The following is a 24,461-nucleotide window of genomic DNA, read 5'->3' on the forward strand; positions in this document are numbered from 1 at the left end:
TCATATTTAAAGAACAATTAATTAAAACTCTCAACCTGATACAGCCAGCAGCATTTGAATTCAGGTATACTGGCTTCCATGCACATGTATGATTCATATATATGGTGTTGCCTCCTCAAGAAATGAAAATTTACTGAGGTAGTAAAACCCTTTACATATGACAAAATGTAAACTCTGGAAGTACCAAATGAATGTAACGTGCTAAACATATTACATAAAAATTTAGAAGCAAAAGAAATTATTCTAGGTTGGGATTGTCATCGAAGAAGTAAGTTGCCCAACTGTCCTGACTGGCCGAGGGCTGAGGAGTTTCCGTGGGGGCACGACTTTCAGTGCTAAAGTCAAGAATGTCTTGTGAAAACTAGGATGAGCTGATCATGCTACAAACGGGTGAAATCATACAGGGTCATGAGTAACTCAACAAAAGAAATTCGAGCTCCTTCAAGAATGAAAAAACAGAGAAATTTGTGCCATGATTGGTACGTTAAGAAAAGGATGTACTTTTTTGATGGCATATATAATTGTTAACAAGGAATGCCTTTGCTTTGGGATCAGAAAGAATAAAACAAATTGGAATACCCAGATTCCATTAGGGAAGCAGGGTTGACACATAAATTACCAACAAGATACCGATGTTGGCTTTAATGGCAAATCTCTCGTGACTGCTTTTGAGCACTGTGAACAATTAAATTCCATATCTTTATCTTATGCTACAGAGAAATATTTGTGTCCATTTCATAAGTAGAGCTGATTACACTTTCACAGGTTTTCTTCAGTTAAAAATAATTTGTGCTCACATAAAAACTATAGTTTTAGTGCTTACATATTGTGTTCTGTGTATTGCTCTTCTTAGAAGCTCTTAAAACAAGTTTCAGGAATTGAAAAGAAGGAATAAAATTTACTACATTTATTGAAGTCTTACTTTGTGCTTTATAAATGCCACCACATTTAATGATCATAACAACCACAGAAAGCAAATACTCATGTTCATTTGCCAAATAAGGAACTGGAGTCACAGAATGGTTAAGTTATTCTTGCCTAAGGTCACTTTGTTAGAAAGGGGTAAAGGCAGGATTTGAACTCAGATATTCTGACTCTAAAGCCCATGTACTCAGACACCATACAATATCCAATACGTGAAAAGAACATGAAGTAATTTAAAACTTCGCATCATAAAGAACTCATAAAAGATAAGATACCCAAGTTTCTTTTGAGGACAAATGTATATCTGTGTGCTGAAACCTCAAAGCTATTTTTTGAGTTAGGAACTCAGAATTTATTCTATGACATAATTTCCCCTGGTTTGGCCCTATTTCCTACAAAGCAGGACCCAGCTTTTCCAGCATCGTTGGAAGGATAGACAATCTAGACAGTCCAGAACTGAATTGCTCTTGCAGCTCTGAGGTCCTTGAATTTGCTCTTTTCTCTGCTTGAATTCACTGATGAATTGCAAACCTCTACGCTACTTTGCTCTGCACTGATATATTGCAAGAATTCCATCAAAATAAGTCTTAACTTTCTTGAATAGACCACATTTTTATTAACATTTTAGGAGATAGCTTCACCATCTGTGAAAGTCAGAATACAAACATACTTCTATGTAAAGTAAAAAATAAAGCAACATACAACACTTACAATGGTAGGTACTGGAGGCAATTTACATTCATTATTTTACATTTGTTTACACAGATTTCTATACCAGTCCTACAGCAGAGGTAATATTATATTTCCCACTTTAGGAACAAAACCCTGAGGCTGAGAGGGTAGGTGGTATGCCCAAAGCCATACAAAGAGTACGTGGCAAAGCTCAAATTCAAACCTAGGCAGTCTGGCTGTAGAATACGTGTTCTTGTCCACTTAATTGGCCATTTCACCTACTTTTAAAAGTAATTTGATCAGTTCATGTATTCTTTTTTTCTTAAATTTATTTATTTTTGGCTGCATTGGGTCTTCGTTGCTGCTTGCGGGCTTTCTCTAGTTGTGGCGAGCAGGGACTACTCTTCGTTGCAGTGTGCGGGCTTCTCACTGCAGTGGCTTCTCTTGTTGTGGAGCACAGGCTCTAGGCATGAGGGCTTCAGTAGTTGTGGCTCACGGGCTCAGTAGTTGTGACACAAGGCTTAGTTGCTCCGTGGCATGTGGGGTCTTCCAGGACAAGGGATCGAATCCATGTCCCCTGCATTGGCAGGCAGATTCTTAACCACTGTGCCACCAGGCAAGTCCCCAGTTTATGTATTTTTAATCAATTATATAGAAACTAAAGGCTGACACAGCAGTAATTGGGTTCCTGCTATGAGTTAGGCATAACCCATAACTTAAGTATTGTTTCCTGACATATTATTTCATTTGATACTGTAAGAAAGATAAGAGCCATTCCATTTAACATTCAGTTATTTTCTCAGAAACTTATGATCCTTATAAAAAACAGTAAAGACTCAAATAAACCAAGACACACAATGGTAAGGAGAAGGGTCTCTAACCAAAAACAGGATGCTATCTTTTCTTTTCATAAATGGTCTGATTTAAAAGACTAGGTAAGGGAAGACCTTCAAGATGGCAGAGGAGTAAGACGTGGAGATCACCTTCCTCTCCACAAATACATCAGAAATACATCTACATGTGGAACAGCTCCTACAGAACACCTACTGAACGCTGGCAGAAGACCTCAGACCTCCCGAAAGGCAAGAAGCTCCCCACGTACCTGGGTAGGGCAAAAGAAAAAAGAATAAACAGAGACAAAAGAATAGGGACGGGACCTGCACAAGTAGGAGGGAGCTGTGAAGGAGGAAAGGTTTCCACACACTAGGAAGGCCCTTCACTGGGGGTGCCGTGGGGGGGAAGCTTCGGAGCCACGGAGGAGAGCGCAGCCACAGGGGTGTGGAGGGCAAAGCGGAGAGATTCCCACACAGAGGATCGGTGCTGACCAGCCCTCACTAGCCCGAGAGGCTTGTCTGCTCACCCGCTGGGGCGGGCGGGGGCTGGGAGCTGAGGCTCTGGCTTTGGAGGTCAGATCCCAGGGAGAGGACTGGGGTTGGCCGCGTGAACACAGCCTGAAGGGGGCTAGTGCGCCACAGCTAGCTGGGAGGGAGTCCAGGAAAAAGTCTGGAACTGCCTAAGAGGCAAGAGACCATTGTTTTGGGGGCACGAGAAGAGGGGATTAAGAGCACCGCCTAAATGAGCTCGAGAGATGGGCGTGAGCCTCGGCTATCAACGCGGAGCCCAGAGACGGGCATGAGACGCTAAGGCTGCTGCTGCCGCCACCAAGAAGCCCGTGTACGAGCACAGGTCACTATCCACACCCCCCTTCCGGGGAGCCTGTGCAGCCCGCCACTGCCAGGGTTCCGGGATCCAGGGACAACTTCCCCAGGAGAACGCACGGTGCACCTCAGGCTCTTGCAAAGTCACGCCGGCCTCTGCCGCCACAGGCTTGCCCCGCATCCGTACCCCTCCATCTCCCTGGCCTGAGTGAGCCAGAGCCACCGAATCAGCTGCTCCTTTAACCCCGTCCTGTCTGGGTGGGGAACAGACACCCTCAGGCGACCTACACGCAGAGGCAGGTCCAGATCCAAAGCTGAACCCCGGGAGCTGCTCGAACAACGAAGAGAAAGGGAAATCTCTCCCAGCAGCCTCAGGAGCAGCGGATTAAATCTCCACAATCAACTTGATGTAACCTGCATCGGTGGAATACCTGAATAGATAAGGAATCATTCCAAATTGAGGAGGTGGACTTTGGGAGCAATTGTAGACTTGGGATCTGCTCTCTGCATCTAAGTTGTTTCTGGTCTTATGTTTATCTTAGTTTAGTATTTAGAGTTTATTATCATTGGTAGGTTTGTTTATTGACTTGGTTGCTCTCTTCCTTTCTTTTTTTTTTTTAATATATATAGTATATATTTTTTCCTTTTTCTCTTTTTATGAGTGTGTATGTGTATGCTTCTTTGTGTGATTTTTGTCTGTATAGCTTTGCTTTTACCATTTGTCCTAGGGCTCTGTCAGTCCATCTTTTTTTTTTTTATATAGTTTTTAGTGCTTGTTATCATTGGTAGATTTGTTTTTTGGACTGTTTGCTCTCTTCTTTCTTTCTTTATTTTTCTTTTTTTAAATTACTTTTCAATTTTTTTATTTTTAATAATTAAAAAAATTAATATTAATAACTTTTAATTATTTAATTAATTTATTTTTCTCCTTTCTTCCTTTTTTTCTCCCTTTTCTTCTGAGCTGTGTGGCTGACAGGGTCTTTGTGCTCTGGCCTTTGTGCTCTGACCTCCGGGCTCCATGTAATATCAAACAGTGAAAGCTCTCCCAGAGATCTCCATCTCAATGTTAAGACCCAACTCCACCCAACAACCAGCAAGCTACAGTGCTGGACACCCCATGCCAAACAACTAGCAAGACAGGAACACAACCCAACGCATTAGCAGAGAGGCTGCCTAAAGTCATAATAAGGTCACAGACACCCCAAAACACACCACCGGACATGGTCCTGCCCACCAGAAAAATAAGATCCAGCCTCATCCACCAGAACACAGTCACCAGTCGCCTCCACCAGAGGGCCTACACAACCCACCAAACCAAACTTAGCCCCTAGGGGCAGACACCAAAAACAATGGGAAGTACGAACCTGCAGCCTGCAAAAAGGAGACCCCAAACACAGTAAGTTAAGCAAAATGAGAAGACAGAGAAACAGACAGCAGATGAAGGAGCAAGGTAAAAACCCATCAGACCAAACAAATGAAGAAGAAATAGGCAGTCTACCTGAAAAAGAATTCAGAGTAATGATAGTAAAGATGATCCAAAATCATGGAAATAGAATGGAGAAATACAAGAAACATTTAACAAAGACCTAGAAGAACTGCAGAGCAAACAAACAATGATGAACAACACAGTAAATGAAATTAAAAATTCTCTAGAAGGAATCAATAGCAGAATAACTGAGGCAGAATGGATAAGTGACCTGGAAGATAAAATAGTGGAAATAACTACCACAGAGCAGAATAAACAAAAAAGAATGAAAAGAATTGAGGACAGTCTCAGAGACCTCTGGGACAAAATTAAATGCACCAACATTCGAATTATAGGGGTCCCGGAAGGAGAAGAGCAAAAGCAAGGGACTGAGAAAATATTTGAAGAGATTATAGTTGAAAACTTCCTTAATATGGAAAAGAAAACAGTCAATCAAGTCCAGGAAGCACAGAGAGTCCCATACAGGATAAATCCAAGGAGAAACACACCAAGACACATATTAATCAAACTATCAAAAATTAAATACAAAGAACAAATATTAAAAGCAGCAAGGGAAAAACAACAAATAACTTACAAGGGAATCCCCATAAGGTTAACAGCTGATCTTTCAGCAGAAACTCTGCAATCCAGAAGGGAGTGGCAGGACATATTTCAAGTGATGAAGGAGAGAAACCTACAACCAAGATTACTCTACCCAGCAAGGATCTGATTCAGGATAGACGGAGAAATTAAAACATTTACAGACAAGCAAAGCTAAGAGAATTCAGCACCACCAAACAAGCTTTACAACAAATGCTTAAGGAACTTCTCTAGGCAGGAAACACAAGAGAAGGAAAAGGTCTACAATAACAAACCCAAAACAATTAAGAAAATGGCAATAGGAACTTACATATCGGTAACTACCTTAAATGTAAATGTATTAAATGCTCCAACCAAAAGACATAGACTGGCTAAATGGATACAAAAACAAGACCCACATATATGCTGTCTACAAGAGACCCACTTAGGAACTAGGGACACATACAGACTGAAAGTGAGGGGATGGAAAAATATATTCCATGCAAATGGAAATCAAAAGAAAGCTGGAGTAGCAACTCTCATATAGTCTATCAAAATAGACTTTAAAATGGAGACTATTACAAGAGACAAAGAAGGACACTACATAATGATCAAGGGATCAATCCAAGAAGAAGAAATAACAATTGTAGATATTTATGCACCCAACATAGGGGCACCTCAATACATAAGGCAAATGCTAACAGCCATAAAAGGGGAAATCAACAGTAACACAATCATAGTAGGGGACTTTAACAACCTAATTTCACCAGGGGACAGATCATCCAAAATGAAAATAAATAAGGAGACACAAGCTTAAAATGATACATAAAACAAGATGGACTTAATTGATATTTATAGGACATTCCATCCAAAAACAACAGAATGCATTTCTTCTCAAGTGCTCATGGAACATTCTCCTGGAGAGAACATATCTTGGGTCACAAATCAAGCCTTGGTAAATTTAAGAAAATTGAAATGGCATCAAGTATCTTTTCAGGCCACAACGCTATGAGACTAGATATCAATTACAGGAAAAAATCGGTAAAAAATACAATTACATGGAGGCTAAACAATACACTACTAAGTAACCAAGAGATCACTAAAGAAATCAAAGAGGAAATCAAAAAATACCTAGAAACAAATGCCAAAGAACACGATGACCCAAAACCTATGGGATGCAGCAAAAGCAGTTCCAAGAGGGAAGTTTACAGCAATACAATCCTACCTCAAGAAACAAGAAACATTTCAAATAAACAACCTAACCTTACACCTGAAGCAATTAGAGAAAGAAGAACAAAAATGCCCGAAAGTTAGCAGAAGGAAAGAAATCATAAAGAGCAGATCAGAAATAAATGAAAAAGAAATGAAGGAAACGATAGCAAAGATCAATAAAACTAAAAGCTGGTTCTTTGAGAAGATAAACAAAATTGATAAACCATTAGCCAGACTCATCAAGAAAAAAAGGGAGAAGACTCGAATAGAATTAGAAATGAAAAAGGAGAAGTAACAACTGACACTGCAGAAATACAAAGGATCGTGAGAGATTACTATAAGCAACTATATGCCAATAAAATGGACAACCTGGAAGAAATGGACAAATTCTTAGAAAAGCACAAGCTTCCAAGACTGAACCAGGAAAAAATAGAAAATGTAAACAGACCAATCACCAACACTGAAATTGAGACTGTGATTAAAAATCTTCCAACAAACAAAAGCCCAGGACCAGATGGCTTCACGGGTGAATTCTATCAAACATTTAGAGAAGAGCTAACACCTATCCTTCTCAAACTCTTCCAAAATATAGCAGAGGGAGGAACACTCCTAAACTCATTCTATGAGGCCACCATCATCCTGATACCAAAACCAGACAATGATGTCACAAAGAAAGAAAACTACAGGCCAAATCACTGATGAACATAGATGCAAACATCCTCAACAAAATACTAGCAAACACTATCCAACAACAATTAAAAAGATCATACGCCATGATCAAGTGGGGTTTATCCCAGGAATGCAAGGATTTTTCCATATACACAAATCAATCAATGTGATAAAACATATTAACAAATTGAAGGAAAAAAACCATATGATCATCTCTATAGATGCAGAAAAAGCTTTGGACAAAATTCAACACCCATTTTGATAAAAACTCTCAAGAAAGTAGGTATAGAGGGAACTTACCTCAACAAAATAAAGACCATATATGACAAACCCACAGCCAACATCATTCTCCATGGTGAAAAAAGGAAATCATTTCCTCTAAGATCAGGAACAACACAAGGTTGTCCACTCTTACCACTATTATTCAACATAGTTTTGGAAGTTTTAGCCACAGCAATCAGAGAAGAAGAAGAAATAAAAGGAATCCAAATTGGAAAACAAGAACTAAACGTGCGACTGTTTGCAGATGACATGATACTATACATAGAAAATCCTAAAGTTGCTACCAGAAAACTACTAGAGCTAATCAATGAATTTGGTAAAGTAGCAGGATACAAAATTAATGCACAGAAATCTCTTGCATTCCTATACACTAATGATGAAAAATCTGAAAAAGAAATTAAGGAAACACTCCCGTTTACCATTGCAACAAAAAGAATAAAATAACTAGGAATAAACCTACCTAAGGAGACAAAAGACCTGTACGCAGAAAATTATAAGACACTGATGAAAGAAATTAAAGATGATACAAACCGATGGAGAGATATACCATGTTCTTGGATTGGAAATATCAACACTGTGAAAATGACTATACTACCCAAAGCAATCTACAGATTCAATGCAATCCCTATCAAACAACCAATGGTATTTGTCACAGAACTAGAACAAAAAATTTCACAATTTGTATGGAAACACAAAAGACCCCGAATAGACAAAGAAATCTTGAGAAAGAAAAATGGAGCTGGAAGAATCAGGCTCCCAGACTTCAGACTATAATACAAACCTGCAGTAATCAAGACAGTATGGTACTCGCACAAAAACAGAAATATAGACCAATGGAACAGGAAAGCCCAGAGATAAACCCAAGCACATATGGTCACCTTATCTTTGATAAAGGAAGCAAGAATATACAATGGAGAAAAGACAGCCTCTTCAATAAGTGGTGCTGGGAAAACTGAACAGCTACATGTAAAAGAATGAACTTAGAACACTCCCTAACACCATACACAAAAATAAACTCAAAATGGATTAAAGACCTAAATGTAAGACCAGACACTATCAAAGTCTTAGGGGAAAACATAGGCAGAACACTCCATGACATAAATCACAGCAAGATCCTTTTTGACCCACCTCCTAGAGAAATGGAAATAAAAAGAAAAATAAACAGATGGGACCTAATGAAACTTCAAAGCTTTTGCACAGCAAAGGAAACCATAAACAAGATGAAAAGACAACCCTCGGAATGGGAGAAAATATTTGCAAATGAAGCAACTGACAAAGGATTAATCTCCAAAATTTACAAGCAGCTCATGCAGCTCAATATCAAAAAAACAAACAACCCAATCCAAAAATGGGCAGAAGACCTAAATAGACATTTCTCCAAAGAAGATATACAGGTTGCCAACAAACACATGAAAGAATGTTCAGCATCACTAATCATGGAAATCAAAACTACAATGAGGTATCACCTCATACCAGTCATAATGGTCATCATAAAAATACTACAAACAATAAATGCTGGAGAGGGTGTGGTGAAAAGGGAACCCTCTTGCACTGTTGGTGGGAATGTAAATTGATACAGCCACTATGGAGAACAGTATGGAAGTTCCTTAAAAAGCTAAAAATAGAACTACCATACAACCCAGCAATCCCACTACTGGGCATACACCCTGAGAAAACCATAATTCAAAAAGAGTCATGTACCACAATGTTCATTGCAGCTCTGTTTACAATAACCAGGACATGGAAGCAACCTAAGTGTCCATAGACAGATGAATGGATAAAGAAGATGTGGCACATATATACAATGGAATATTACTCAGCCATAAAAAGAAACAAAATTGAATTATTTGTAGTGAGGAGGATGGAACTAGAGTCTGTCCTACAGAGTGAAGTAAGTCAGAAAGAGAAAAACAAATACCGTAGGCTAATGCATATATATGGATTCTGAAAATAAAATTGGTTTTGAAGAACCCAGGGGCAGGACAGGAATAAAGATTCAGATGCAGAGAATGGCCTTGAGGACACTGGGAGGGGAAAGGGTAAGCTGGGACGAAGTGAGAGAGTGGCATGGACATATATACACCTCCAAATGTAAGGTAGATAGCTAGTGGGAAGCAGCTGCATAGCACAGGGAGATCAGCTCTGTGCTTTTGACCGCCTAGAGGGGTGGGATAGGGAGACGCAAGAGGGAGGAGATATGGGGATATATGTATATGTATAGCTGATTCACTTTGTTATAAAGCAGAAACTAACACACCACTGTGAAGCAATTATACTCCAATAAAGATGTTAAAAAATAAAATAAAAGACCAGGTTAAATGTTCAGGCTTGAAATAGCATCTGCTAGCAGCTCTTTTACAACTTCTGTTAACTTTCCCAAAATTCATGTCTCAGAGAAGAGATTTCATAACAATGTTGATCTTATGTAGGACTAATTGTTGCTCTGTCACCAGAGTGTAGAAAGATTTCCACTAAATTAAAAAATCATGGAACAGAACATGAATTGTACAACAAAATTGATGATGCAGCAGTGCTTTGCTTTAGGAATTGTGCAAAGCTCTCCTGCTGAAATCAGGAGGAAGGTCCTTTAGCCAGGTCTCATTATCTCCTTCCTTTTTGAAAATTAGTATGTGTTATGTGTATTGCTGTACTTCAGTAACCATTAGGAAACTGGGATTCTGCACGTCTACTCCTTCTGTTTCCTGAGGCAGCCAAAATATCTCTCTCAGGTTCCCCAATGGTACATACTTCTGTTCTAGATCTAGGAAAGGACTTCAACCTCCAGAACATAACTAAGCAAGAATTTGTGGAAGAGAGGTTACCGGGTCCAAGCACTTCCTGCTCAAAGCTCAACAGGTCAATAAATGAAGAGATGATGTTTTGGGGCAAGAAATAACTAGTGACTTTATTCAAAAAGCCAGCAGACTGAGAAGATGGTGCACTGGTGTCCCAAAGAACCATCTTACTCGAGTTAGAATTCAAGCTTCTTTTATACTAAAAAGGAGGGAATGTGGCTGGCTGCTGCAAACTTCCTGGTGCTGGAATCCTTTGTTCCTGCAGCTGTCACAATGTTCCTGTAAACCTCTAACAAGACACAGATTGTTTTCTGTTATGTAATTTTCATCTCTATATGAATGGGAAGGTGTTATAACTTTAAAGATCAAGACTGGGAGGCAGAGCCTTGAGAATGGGCTATCATGTATATTTCAGGCTATGGGCAACATTCTTTCAAAAACATGCAGAGCCAGCATGACTGAGACAGGCAACAGAGCACAAGGGTTAGAGCTAAAGGAATAGATCCAATATGGAGTCAGGTTTGTTCTTCTCTGTTACAAGAGTAGTTAATGAAGGTGAACTGTATGCTGTGAAAATGTTTCCAGGTTAGGGTGGAGAACACAGAAGTTCTGGAATAAGTAGTGCACTTGGGATGGGAATCTGCTACGTACCATATGTGATGGAGTGCTAGGCTGAGGGTAGGAGGGTAAATAATTATTCCATCTTAGGGGCAGCAGAGCCTCATTCATTGATGGGTACTGATAATGCTGACATCAGTTAACAATTATTGAGCCTGTATATGTGCTCATCCCTGTTACTATCATTTTACAGGTATTAGTATTAGTTCATGTCATCCGGACAATTATGGCTTTCACTGGCCGTACCCATCTAGACATTGGGAACTGATGGAGGAGCTAACCAACACCATCCTGTGGTATTTAGTAATTGACCAACTCCAAAAAGGATAGGGAATGAGAAAAAAGGAAATTTGGGGCTAATTCATAAAAGTGGAGGTATCAGTAGAAGAGTAGATAGCTCAGAAAGAGGCATTGGCAAAAGAATCTGGTTTATAATAAAGGTGACATTATCAATCAGTGTGGTAAGAAAGAAGTCGTTCATGCATTGCCAGTTATAGTAAATAGTTCTGGTTCCCTATTTTGTCAAAGAGAAACATTAGATCTTCACTAAATAATGCATACTAAAATAATTCCCATATATGTTAGAATTCAATGTAATAAAATGAATAGACAAAATCTACATATTGTATACACTGTGTTGATAATTGCCATAAGTGCTTTACATATAAAAATGTTTTGGTCCTCATAACAAGTTCCTATGAGGTAGGAACAATGATTTCACTCTTCCACAGGTAAGAAAACCAGCATGGAGAGAGGTTAAGTAACACTGTCCAAGGTCACACAGCTTATCTGTTCCAATAGCCATCTCAGACTTAACATGTCCACAAGCAAATTCCTAATCTTCTTTATAAAAAAATGACATATACCATCCTCTATCGTCTCCATCTCAGAACATTATTTACTTAGAGTCATCTAGTTACTCAAGTCAAAAATCTCATAGCCATGCTTAACTCTTCTTACATCCTGCACACAAGCATTTTGGAAAATGCGAGTGGATCTAAGATGGTCCACACCCTATTTCCTAGTTTATTTCGTCTCCTAAGTGGTCTCCTTGCTCTCACCCTTGTTTTTCTACAGTCTATTCTCACTGAAGCAGCCAGAATAATCCCTTACAATATAAATCAGATCAGGCTACTCCTCTACCTGAAGACTGCTCCCCAGTGAATCCCCATAGCCAGCTCTCCAACCTTCAAGTCTTTGCTCAAAGGTCTCCATAATAATGAAGGCTATCCTGACAACATGTCTAAAATTGTGACCCACCATCACCATCTGCCCCCACCAGCACTTGTAATCCCCATATTTCACTCTTTTAATCCATCTCTAATATCACATATAATTTATTTAATATACTTATTATTTTTTGTTTGTCTTCCCTAAAGTATAAGTTCTGCATGGGCATGATCTTACCTGTTTCATTCACAGATGTATGCTAAGTACCTAGCACAGTGCTTCACCCTTAATACAGACTCCATAAATATTTGTTGAATGAATGTTGGGACTAGGATTTCAAACATAGGCAGCATGAGTCTAGAGTCCATAAAATTAACAACTAAGCAGCTCCATAAACAATAAAATTATTTCTAAAAATGTTCAAAAAATCAGTGAACATGGGAAGGGAAAAGGCTTTAGGAATATTAAAGTACTAAAAGAAATTATTCAGGAAAAAATGTGACAGTTAAAATTATATAAGAATTAGGAAACACAAAAGACCCCGAATAGCCAAAGCAATCTTGAGAATGAAAAACAGAGCTGGAGGAATCAGGTTCCCTGACTTCAGACTATACTACAAAGCTACAGTAATCAAGACAGTGTGGGACTGGCACAAAAACAGAAATATAGATCAATGGAACAGGATAGAAAGCCCAGAGATAAACCCACGCACATATGGTCACCTTATCTTTGATAAAGGAGGCAGGAATATACAGTGGAGAAAGGACAGCCTCTTCAATAAGTGGTGCTGGGAAAACTGGACAGGTACGTGTAAAAGTATGAGATTAGAACACTCCCTAACACCATACACAAAAATAAACTCAAAATGGATTAAAGACCTAAATGTAAGACCAGACATTATCAAACTCTTAGAGGAAAACATAGGCAGAACACTCTATGACATAAATCACAGCAAGATTCTTTTTGACCCACCTCCTAGAGAAATGGAAATAAAAACAAGAATAAACAAATGGGACCTAATGAAACTTCAAAGCTTTTGCACAGCAAAGGAAACCATAAACAAGATGAAAAGACAACCCTCAGAATGGGAGAACATATTTGCCAATGAAGCAACTGACAAAGGATTAATCTCCAAAATTTACAAGCAGCTCATGCAGCTCAATATCAAAAAAACAAACAACCCAATCCAAAAATGGGCAGAAGACCTAAATAGACATTTCTCCAAAGAAGATATGCAGACTGCCAACAAACACATGAAAGAATGCTCAACATCATTAATCATTAGAGAAATGCAAATCAAAACTGCAATGAGATATCATCTCACACCGGTCAGAATGGCCATCATCAAAAAATCTAGAAACAATAAATGCTGGAGAGGGTGTGGAGAAAAGGGAACCCTCCTGCACTGCTGGTGGGAATGTGAATTGGTACAGCCACTATGGAGAACAGTATGGAAGTTCCTTAAAAAACTACAAATAGTACGACCATATGACCCAGCAATCCCACTACTGGGCATATATCCTGAGAAAACCATAATTCAAAAAGAGTCATGTACCAAAATGTTCATTGCAGCTCTGTTTACAATAGCCAGGAGGTGGAAACAACCTAAGTGTCCATCATCGGATGAATGGATAAAGAAGATGTGGCACGTATATACAATGGAATATTACTCAGCCATAAAAAGAAACGAAATTGAGTTATTTGCAGTGAGGTGGATGGACCTAGAGTCTGTCACAGAGTGAAGTAAGTCAGAAAGAGAAAGACAAATACCGTATGCTAACACATATATATGGAATTTAAGAAAAAAAAATGTCATGAAGAACCTAGGGGTTCTTGAAGGGGTTCATGAAGACAGGAATAAAGACACAGACCTACTAGAGAATGGACTTGAGGATATGGGGAGGGAGAAGGCTAAGCTGTGACAAAGTTAGAGAGTGTCATGGACATATATACACTGCCAAATGTAAAATAGATAGCTAGTGGGAAGCAGCCACATAGCACAGGGAGATCAGCTCGGTGCTTTGTGACCACCTAGAGGGGTGGTATAGTTAGGGTGGGAGGGAGGGAGACGCAAGAGGGAAGAGATATGGGAACATATGTATATGTATAACTGATTCACTTTGTTATAAAGCAGAAACTAACACACCATTGTAAAGCAATTATACTCCAATAAAGATGTTAAAAAAAAAGTATATAAGAATTAAACCGTTTTTAAAATATAACGTTATCCAAGATGTTAGCAATAAGTAAAACCGAGAAATATCTACTATACATGTGGTAAACTGTTACAAATCAAATGGGGAAAAATCCTCCCTACAAGTATTAAAAAGATATATTAACTCACAAGAAAAGAAACAAAGAGAAAAGCATAATATATAGAAATTCACATTGTCTAATAATACAACTCATTACATTGAGGTGTCATTTTTAAAAACCAGGAAGTTAGCAAAAATACAGAAAGAAAAGAGGAAAAAAAAAAGACTACCTAAACCCCGTGTCGATGAGGGCTCGACAAATCATGTATAACATCTATCATGAGCTTTAAGATATTCCTGCATTTTGATACCGTGGCTCTATTTCTAAAAATCTACTCTGAGGACGTAAGCGGATGTGTAGAGAGAAGTATGTGTACAAAGGCTTTCATCAAAGTCTCAGAATAAGGAATAATACTATAAAAACAAACCATACTTTCCAGACTTGAGAACTACTTAAGTATTTCATGCAAATGTATAGTAATCCATTAAAATGAATGTTTTTGAAGGAAACATAGAAAATAACTTTTTTTTAAAGGCGGGTAAACAGTTATGATGATAGCATGGTCTATGCCGGTTGGATCAAAGCCTAGTTACAACTGGAGGATGCAAAAACCTGGAGCAGGGGTTACAGTCTACTAGGCAAGCTGATCAGACCCTTCAGTGAAGGGCCTTGGGTGAGCCTAGTGCCAAATCATTGAGACTCCTGGTCACATGGGCAGAAAGGTCACTTGGGCTTCAAAGACAATGCTAACTTATTTCCCAGATTTGCCTAAGGTAAGCAAATAAAGGCGATTATCATGTAATGATGATGATGATGGCATTATTATATAGAGAGTATTATATATATATAAAATCACATATATATGTATATCACATAAAATCCTGTTAGTGACACATGTAAAAAAATAAATTTTCCAAATACCTCTTCCAATAACCTCTCTTTGTGATTGCCTTTAAGTCCCAGATACAGCAGCTTTGGAAGAAAGTTCTTCGCATGTTACTAATCAACTCCAAAGTGGAAGAATAATTTTTAGAAAGAAGTTGAAAGTTCCTGAAACAATTGTAATTCCAGTTCCATGATACACTTTAGCTATGAATAAATAGGCATTGTAGAGAATAGTTTCACTGCTATCATTTCTGAGGTCACTCACTTATCTCTTGCTAATTTCAAAATGAGCACGTTCTTGTTTTTCTGACTAAGGTACTCAAAAGAAATTTCAAGTAACCATATAACCTTTTATTGTAAATTTCTGTGAGTTCAGTGAATTGCATTTTAAGTGGAATGCCAGTTTGTGGAATGATGTCACGGTTTGTATTTTAAAATTTAAACAAAAGCGAATTGTCCTTCTATTGTTAATGACTGTAATATACCAGTTTAGTGTTATTTAAATAGATTTCAAATAACTTTCTTGTAGTCGTTAATCATTTTAGTAGGTGGCATGAGGTCAGCCATCAATAAGCACATGAAAGTGTTGCAAATGAGGCTCAGGGATCAATAGAACATTCCTCTTCCCATGGAAACACAGCCTACTCAGATGGCTGCCCTCCCTGTTCCTTTCTGTTTTGTATTTATGGTACATTCACAGGCACATTTTTTATGGAAAAACTGCCAAATTAGGGAAGTTGACAAAATGCATCTCACCAACATCATGACAGAGATGGCATTTGTTATAAAGAACATATCCTGAGAGCGGCAGGAGCAGGCATTACAGAAGCTAAGGTTGCAAAGTAAAGTTCTCAGCCTTTAATGGGTATGTGTCATCAGTGGTCCACTTTCTTTTGCATGTATTTTTAAATGTATTACAAAGGCATACACTCATCTTAGTATGTGGAATTCTGTTACGGGTTTATTTTAAAAGACACACACTTAAATATGTAGGCTTTTGTTTATCAGGCTGAGACAAAACATTACCTTAATAAACGTCAGCTTCACTTTTGTTTCTTAGGCATTAAAACATTTTAATTACTGGTAATTAATGGGAATATAAGTTGTTTCATGAAAAAATACAAAAATATTTACTGCTCCATTGCATAAAATAGATTTTCATATATGCTGTCCTCCCCCTCCCTTGTTAGGTAGAAAGTAGATTTGTATTTATTATAAAGTTCATTACCATGTCTACAGATACATGGGTTCCTGCACATTTCATAGTTGCCATTGTTTAACATAAAACCTTTTACAAACTGTTTAAAAATGTTAAAGTATTTTTTGTGGTAAAGAAGTGAAAAGAGAGAGATTTGAGGAAAGAAAGGAATCCCTTTGTTGTTTGTGCCTTTAATTATTTTCTGGAGAGATATAGGAACCACGTTTGCTTCTGTGTACCTCAGTATTTGTAGATGACCTAGAAATTTACAACAGGGGTCAAGCCTGGGCTTGAGAGAAACCCATGAGAAGAGCCGGAAGCTAGAGAGAAAGAAAAGTTTAGAAATAAGAAAAGTTATTTTTTATAAAAAGCAGCATGCACATCACCCCAGGGGGTGATCTCTAGCAATATCCTCTTCACTCATGTAAATACTCAAAAAGAAAAAGAAAACAAACAAGCAAAAACCCCCTCCACTCTTGTGAACTTAGAAGGAAAATATAAAAGACAGCCAAGAAGGAAATTCTCTAATGTTGCACTTTGGAGTCTGCGTAGGGGTCTTGCTTGCCGCCTATTCTTGACTCCCTTGGGGGAACATTTCTTGGGAAGAAACTGGTCCTCCCAGCAGTCGCCAGAGCACTGATTCCCAGAAGGTGTAACGACGTGTGTGGCTGGGACAGGGAGAAAGGGTTGCCACTCATCTGTTGCACAAGCGCGAAGCTGGAGCAGGCATCTGCTGGGACGCAACGGGCGACCAGCAGCTCACCCCAGGGCTTTTGGAAGATAAAACGAATCAAGTAGAACCCGAGGGTGTCAAGTCGGGTATTCGCTAATCGCTAGCTAAGATTCCGCGTGGACGCCACTCTCTATTTTACAAATGGACTCTCCAGTCCCTGGGTCGTGACCAACAAAGCCTCCGTGAGTGACAAGCTGGGAATCACCGCGTCGCAGTGGCAAGCAAGTAAGTTATTGCCAACTTTGCCGATATATATGTTTTTCCTCTAAACACTTGGATCTTATTCTCAGGTGTGACCATTAAAGTGGTTGCCAAAAGATAACTTTTATCCTGAAATCTCAGTACGCTGATGGGAGCATCCATCTCTCTCTCTCTCTCTCTCTCTCTCTCCCTCCCTCCCTCCCTCTCTCTCTCTCTCTCTCTCTGTCTCTCTCTCTCTGTCTCTCTCTGTCTCTCAATACATCCCACCTGAAGCCACCGAGCTTCGCGCTTCTAGGCTGGTGCGCGTTTGGGGTTTTAGTTGATATTTGGAAACTTACTGATTTCCTATGCCTGTTGCAAAGACAGAGCTGGATGAGGGTGGGTGGAACGCTGCCTCGTTATTTATTCATTGCGACTGTCTCCATTGTTGACACTAGTAGGAAGCCGCAGACGCCTGCTCTTGCAGGGGAAGTCTGACACCTTGAGGACGGGAGAGCGGGTGCCGGGACCCCAGAAGAGCCAGAGTGAGAGAAGCTTTGAGAGTTACGGGGTGAGGGTGGCGGTTACTTTTTCAAGTCAGGCGACCTGCCGCCCGGGTGCTTGTTTACTAGGGTGGGAGCAGGGTGCTCAGAAGCCGGGTCCTGACGCGAACTGGAGTCGGGCAGCCTGCAGAGCTCGCCCGGAGCCTGGAGGTGTGTCTGGCTCGCCTCCAGGATCACTGGGTGGGTTCTGGCCACCGACAGGGCTGGATGACCGCTGGTTTGTGGTGAGCTCGCCTGCCCCCAAACACTTGGTTCACCCCAAACATTTGGCCCCGGGAGGCGGAGGGTATTCCTGGACAGCCGAGCCGGGGTCCTGCCCTCGCGCGGGTCCCATCCACCGCCAGGCAGAGCGGTGCGTGGGACGCGCATCTTCACGAGTGGTCCCCTCCGAGCCCGGTCTGTGCGGACCCCGAGTCAGGCAGCCGCCGGAGATGGAGGGAGGGGTGCCTTCCTCTGGGTTCATCGGCTGACAGCCGTGGGAACGCTAACTTTATCCGGAGGGGTCCGTAAGGGCGAGGGTGGGCGAGGTTCTCCTCCCCCGGAGCTCACCTCCCCCTCCAGGGCCTCCCCTCCCCCGCCTCCCATGGCATCACTCTCAGAGCATCCTCACTCCGCCCAGTTCGGTGCCAGCTGCGTGGGCTCCAGCTTCGTGCGTTTTCCTTGGAATGCTCCAAAACTCGGCGGAGACTAAGGAAATCCCGTTGGAATTTGCCGGGCGTGCTCTCACCCGGCAAAGCACCCGCGCCGCCGACCTTGACTCGATCCCTCTTCAGCCAGAAGATTACAACTTTGCAGGTAAAGAGGGTGTCGCCTCAGAGCTCCATTTGACCCGAGCTATATACCTCGCCTGCTTTCTGGGATCTCGGTTAAGTTTCTCAAGCTGCCTGGGAAGCCGGCTCTCTCTTGGGAGGCGGACATCCCTGGGGGGTTACGAGTTCAAGAGGCTCCGGCTGCACGGTTTCTCTTTAAGGCTTGGGACTGGGTCCGTGAAGCTTTCTGTGATGGACCCAGGCTGAGCTGGAGTTCTCAGCCTTTCACCGCAGCCGGCTTTAAAGCAGGTGAGAGGGCAAAGAGTGAACCCCCAGTGTGACTTATATGGTACTCAAAGCAGCAGCAGCCACGATATGGAGCTGGGAAAGAAGGCTGTTTTTAGCCTTTTATGCATTTAGGGAAAATGGAGATCTTGGTGGCCCCTGGGCGTATATAAGTGAGCCCTTAGATTCTGGTACCTAAACTGGGGTAATGAAGAAAGGATAGTGATCAATATCCTGTCGATCAATTATACTCTGCGTCATTTTCATTCTCTATCAAAAAACAGAAACACTTATCCGTGTCGCTGGACCCAGGCTAGGGATTCCTAGTTTGCTTGGCAACTGAAATTCCAACTAAGCCAATGACCCTGTTTGCTACTTGGCTGAATCACTGAGATTTGCTGCACAACTTGTTGTTCTAGCTGAGAACTCAGCTGCCTTTTGTGATGAGGTAACTAGAGACTACTGGAAGGGGATGGACGGTTGGGAGAGATTGAGACAAGGGAGCTCCGTGTCTTGTCTGTCTTCACCACGCTGTATCCACTATGGTGTAATCCTGTTCACATGGTTTCTTAGGGTGGCCCTTCGTGGTTAATATCCACAGGGGACAAATGCAGCAGGTCGCTTACTCTGAGTAAGCACCAAGCCAAAGGAGCAGGGGGAGACAGAAGCAAGGTTTACTTGTTTTATTAAAAGGAAATTTAAAACATACTTGTAACACTGAAAAAAAAAATTCCGTTCTCATATACTTTCTGGATTTCCTATTACAGTAATTGCTGCACAAAACATATTACAAATTCTTTAAGAGAAAAGGGTAGCTAGAGTTTGTTGTGTTTTTTTTTTTTAATTCTGAATTAGGGAGAGTAAGAGTGGGTGGATATGTTAAAACATTGAAATCGTCATCACTGTGTTATGGTTGGCTATTTATACTTAGATTTGTAATACCTACTTCTGTTCACCCGGACAGTAGACCAAGAAACACGTCTCTTTTAAGTATGGAAGGCAAAGAATCAATAAGATAAAGGGATAACTAGCAGTTCGAATATTAGAATCAAAATTTAGTAAGATATTGCTAAAGAAGCACTTTAAAAACTATATTTATAAATTAATGCAGTTAATGCAAATCAGTATGTCGGTAGAAGTTAAATTGGCTTTATCAAAGTATTTTATGCAAATGTCTTGAATTAATGGACGGTTAGTACAGGTAGAAAGCAAGCAGCACTTTCATTGTTCATGAATGAAACCACAGAGCTGGAGACCCTTTCAGTAGAGCTGATCAGAGCTCAGCTACCCTGCTAAGCTTGCCGTTGTGGAGTGAAGTGCCAAGAAGGTTACACACAAAGAGAAGTACTAACAGGTTAATTAAATTGATACATAAGATGTACTTAATATTCATTGAGTGAATGAATATTTAGTTAGGTAGGCAGACAGTTTAAGGCATAGCAAGAAGATTTGTAATTGCAAATTTAGAAAAGTTCTTCCACTTAGTTAAGAGCTTAAAGGAACATGGGCATTCATCAAAGCATAATTTATCTCAGCTCAACAGGTAAAAGAAACATGTATCTTTAGTAAATCCTGTCAAATATTAACTCTGAAAATCTTGGTTTTTGAAAAGTAAGTTTCAATTTACTTGCTTAATGGTCATTCTCACAGATATAAGAGGTGGAATAAATTTTCCATTACTTATAAGCTTTAACATTTTGTAATTTTTACATTATTTGTTTTTCTGTGGCAGTTATTCCTATAAAGCCAAGTTCAAAATGCAAAGAGAAAACCTTGAGAAAATTAAAGTTCTATATGAATTTTATGGCCACTTTATTAAAATGGTAAGAGAGCAAATAACTTTCCACATAAGATAAACTTTATTAACGCATACTTTATATAAGTAGGAAATACCAGACATTGCTTTTATTCTTTCTGATTAGGGGAATTTGAATATCATGTTCAGTACATACATTTTAAACTTTTAAACTTAAACCCTATTATAAATGTGATAAATTTCTATTGAAGTATAATAATAACCTCTAGGGATGCACTGATTAACCCCACTGAATTGAAAATACTTTCACAAATATATTGTAGAAAAAATTGTCATAGTTTTATGCCTGCGTGTTTAATTGTCAGGATAATTTATGGCAATTCAGATTATCAACATTATATTTAGCAACTGAAAACTGACAATCTGACTTTTCTGATTAATTCATATAGGAACAAAAATAAAGACATGCACACTTTTGTTCAGTAGTTAATATTGTGAATATCAGTGCTCCAAGAGATAAAGGATTTTGTAAATAAAGATATAGAAGAAATGCTAAACACTAGCTAGGAAAGTAAAACTGTGGACTGAATATTTTCTTATGAAAATGTGCTTGGTTTATTTTTAAAAACAAGCTAAATGAAGGGAAATATAATAAACTATTAACTTTTCTTTTTTTCAAAATCATAATTGCTGAACATTTTATGAGATCAGATTCTAATGTGCATCCTTTCCTCCCACGTTGTATTGTCTGGGCCAAACTGAAACTCGTGTTACTCACCTCTTTAATATCTATGGAAAACCTACCATAAGCATTTTGGTTCTTATTAAAAATGATGGGGCTTCCCTGGTGGCGCAGTGGTTGAGAGTCCGCCTGCCGATGCAGGGGACACGGGTTCGTGCCCCAGTCTGGGAAGATCCCACATGCTGCGGAGCGGCTGGGCCCCGTGAGCCATGGCCGCAGAGCCTGCGCATCCGGAGCCTGTGCTCCGCAACGGCAGACGCCACGACAGTGAGAGGCCCGTGTACCGCAAAAAAAAAAAAAAAAAAAAAAGATGAAGAGACAGCTCAAAACAAAACCTTATCTTTTCACCTCATTTATGCTTCATCATGCCGCACAACACATACTCATACCAAATAAACATTAAAACTTGTTAATTCAACCCAACTTAAATTGGACATTTGCTTCTGTCTAGTTGTGATGAAAAACTGCTTTAGAACTATCTTTCCTCTCCTTATGTTTCCTAGTTCTAATCCTCCAAGAGGCTTTGAGACCTTAATATTTTAAGAGATTTGAGAATATTTTGATCAGGGATGTAATATCATAGCTGTATCTTTTTAATCAGTACAAATAAAGACCTGATCTCTGAAAACATTAGTACTACCAAAATACGGTACGATGAAAAAATACATTTAGGAGAAGAAGCTCTTCATTTGTGAAACTGAAAATTAAAGACACATGCATTGGAAATGTATCAATTTAAAACTACATTGTTCCATGAACTATTCAGTAAATGTAGATATACTTAAATTTTTTAAAAATCTCAGTCATCCCTCTGAAAGTTCAGTTTCACTTAAACAGGTTATAAAAGAGAGACAATAGTTTCAGTACTTGATATTTTCTATTAACTGATATCCCATTAATATTAGTATATGTTTTGTCAATCCTTATAAAAATGTTTTGCAGTGTCACTGAGTAACGGCTTCTTGAGAAGCACCAGATGACACATGGGCACAGTTTTATTCATAAAATTAGAAATGTTAAGTAAAATGTTAATTTAAAAACATGCTTTGATGGCTTTATCTAGCACACTGCATTCTTTTTGAGAAATGGCAAGTGAAATGTAATGAATCAGATATGCATTCCTTACACTCTGCCTGTAGTTTGCTATGTTTTTGAAATATGTTGAAAAAGTTACCATAAGTCATTCCTTGAACAGATATTATCAAGAGTAAATTTTACTTAAGACAGGAAAACAGGAACTATTATGAAAAAAGGAAAGGAGGAAAAAGAGAGGGGGCCATTATTTATGGGTACTTAAGGTATGCCAAGAGCTATGCTAGAAACTTAGAAAAAATTTTTTTTCTCACATTTATCTTCACATCTTCACTAAGGTATTATTACTACCTTTTAAGAAATCTGAAAAGACTAAATTACTAAAAAAAAAAATCACAAAGCTGCTTTACGGTAGAGTCAGGATTTGAACCCATGTCTACTTGATTCTAAAGCCAATACTCCTTTTCCTTGATTCTTATGGTCTCCAAAATAAAATTAGTAATCTTTTAACAAGATCCATAAAGTCATTGTATTCTTGCAGCCATTTATTGCTTGAATTTTTCAAATGTTATAACACTGGGACATAATTATGAGGCTAGACCCCATTATGAGGCTAGAATTTGAAACAATACTCTTAACTAAAGCTCCATGGGTTTTGAAGCAGAGCAGGAGATGAGCTACTCAGCTCAAGCTAGTTTCTTAAAATTATTTCCTTTCTTACTCTCAAATCTAAATGTAACACATGTGGAAAGAAAAAAAGGCTTATTTTCATGGATAGCATTCAAGGTAATAAATTTTTAAATAGTCATGAGATTATAATTTCTAAATAAAAAATTGTCATTCAAAACTTTAGAACATCTGCAGGCTGTCGATAAAATGTCTTTGTACAAAACACAGTCATGTTAAGACAGGTTTATATTGCATCTTATTAGTGTTATATGAAATTTCTAGACAAGTGTTTGTTTTGTTTTCGTTTTAAGTTCCTAATTATTTTGCATGTCCCTTGGTATTTAATGAGGGGAGTGCTCTTTCATGCATCCCAGAAGATATCTGTCAGCTGGTGGCACATTTTAACAAACTTGCCATGGGTTTTTTTTTTTCTTTAAACCTACACCTGAATTTAAAACCAATGTGCTTAAATCCAAAAACCTATTGATGTCAAAAATTGAGGAAATAACTTTTTTGAATATATGTCATACCATTACAAAAATTAGCACTGAAGTGGTATCCATTCAGTAGATATTGTTTGAATATTAGTAAATGAATAATTGAATAAATAGATGAGTGACGCACAAATTAGATCTTCATCTTTGCATTTGCTGGCAAAGCTCCCTCTGTACAGAATAACTTTTCCCTTATTGCTTCCTGTCAAAATGTTCTCCGGGCACCAAAACCTAGCTCAATATCACTGTCTCCTTGAAAGTTTCCTTTATGTCTCCAGGTGTCGCGCGTATAAACACAAGCAAAACCCTTGTTATATTCTGCCTTGCAGATGGGTAGAGGTATATCTCCTGAACTAGACAGTAAACTCCTTTAAGAAACCCAGAGAATGGTCAAAAAATGTGTGAGGTTTTTTTTTGCGCTACGCGGGCCTCTCGCTGCTGTGGCCTCTCCCGTTGCGGAGCACAAGCTCCGGACGCGCAGGCTCGGTGGCCATGGCTCACGGGCCCAGCTGCTCCGCGGCATGTGGGATCTTCCCGGACCAGGGCACGAACCCGTGTCCCCTGCATCAGCAGGCGGACTTTCAACCACTGTGCCACTAGGGAAGCCCAATGTGTGAGTTTTTAAGTGACTTTGACTGTCAAAAATATTACGCTTTTGCAATTAAGCATACTTAATTTATTTCAGTTTTATAATTCCATTGCGAGCATATAATTGTGAGCATATTTATTTAACTAATGAAGCCATTAGAATGATAACTTTGCACTTACGTGATATTGTGAGTACCATATTACTTCCTATGTTATAAACATAACCCGCCATTATTCAATGGACATAAATTTCAGTCAACTTTTATGTCCATTATTCAATGGACATA

The 24,461-nt window shown here is 39.3% G+C and overlaps 1 protein-coding gene across 2 annotated transcripts in view; it reads left to right on the top strand.

Annotated features, from left to right (window-relative positions):
* The first annotated feature begins 18,451 nt into the window (after window positions 1-18,451).
* TRPC4 (transient receptor potential cation channel subfamily C member 4) overlaps window positions 18,452-24,461 on the top strand; it is a 159,003-nt gene continuing 152,993 nt past the window's right edge. For both annotated transcript variants that reach the window (XM_027116464.1, XM_027116463.1), the window contains exon 1: window positions 18,452-18,654. The gene's annotated coding sequence lies outside the window, so the exon portion shown is untranslated. The remainder of the gene's footprint in view (window positions 18,655-24,461) is intronic.

The sequence above is a fragment of the Aethalodelphis obliquidens genome, unplaced genomic scaffold (genome assembly GCF_003676395.1).
Source record: "Aethalodelphis obliquidens isolate GAN/ISIS:26980383/991018 unplaced genomic scaffold, ASM367639v1 scaffold16, whole genome shotgun sequence".
Lineage (NCBI taxonomy): Eukaryota > Metazoa > Chordata > Mammalia > Artiodactyla > Delphinidae > Aethalodelphis > Aethalodelphis obliquidens.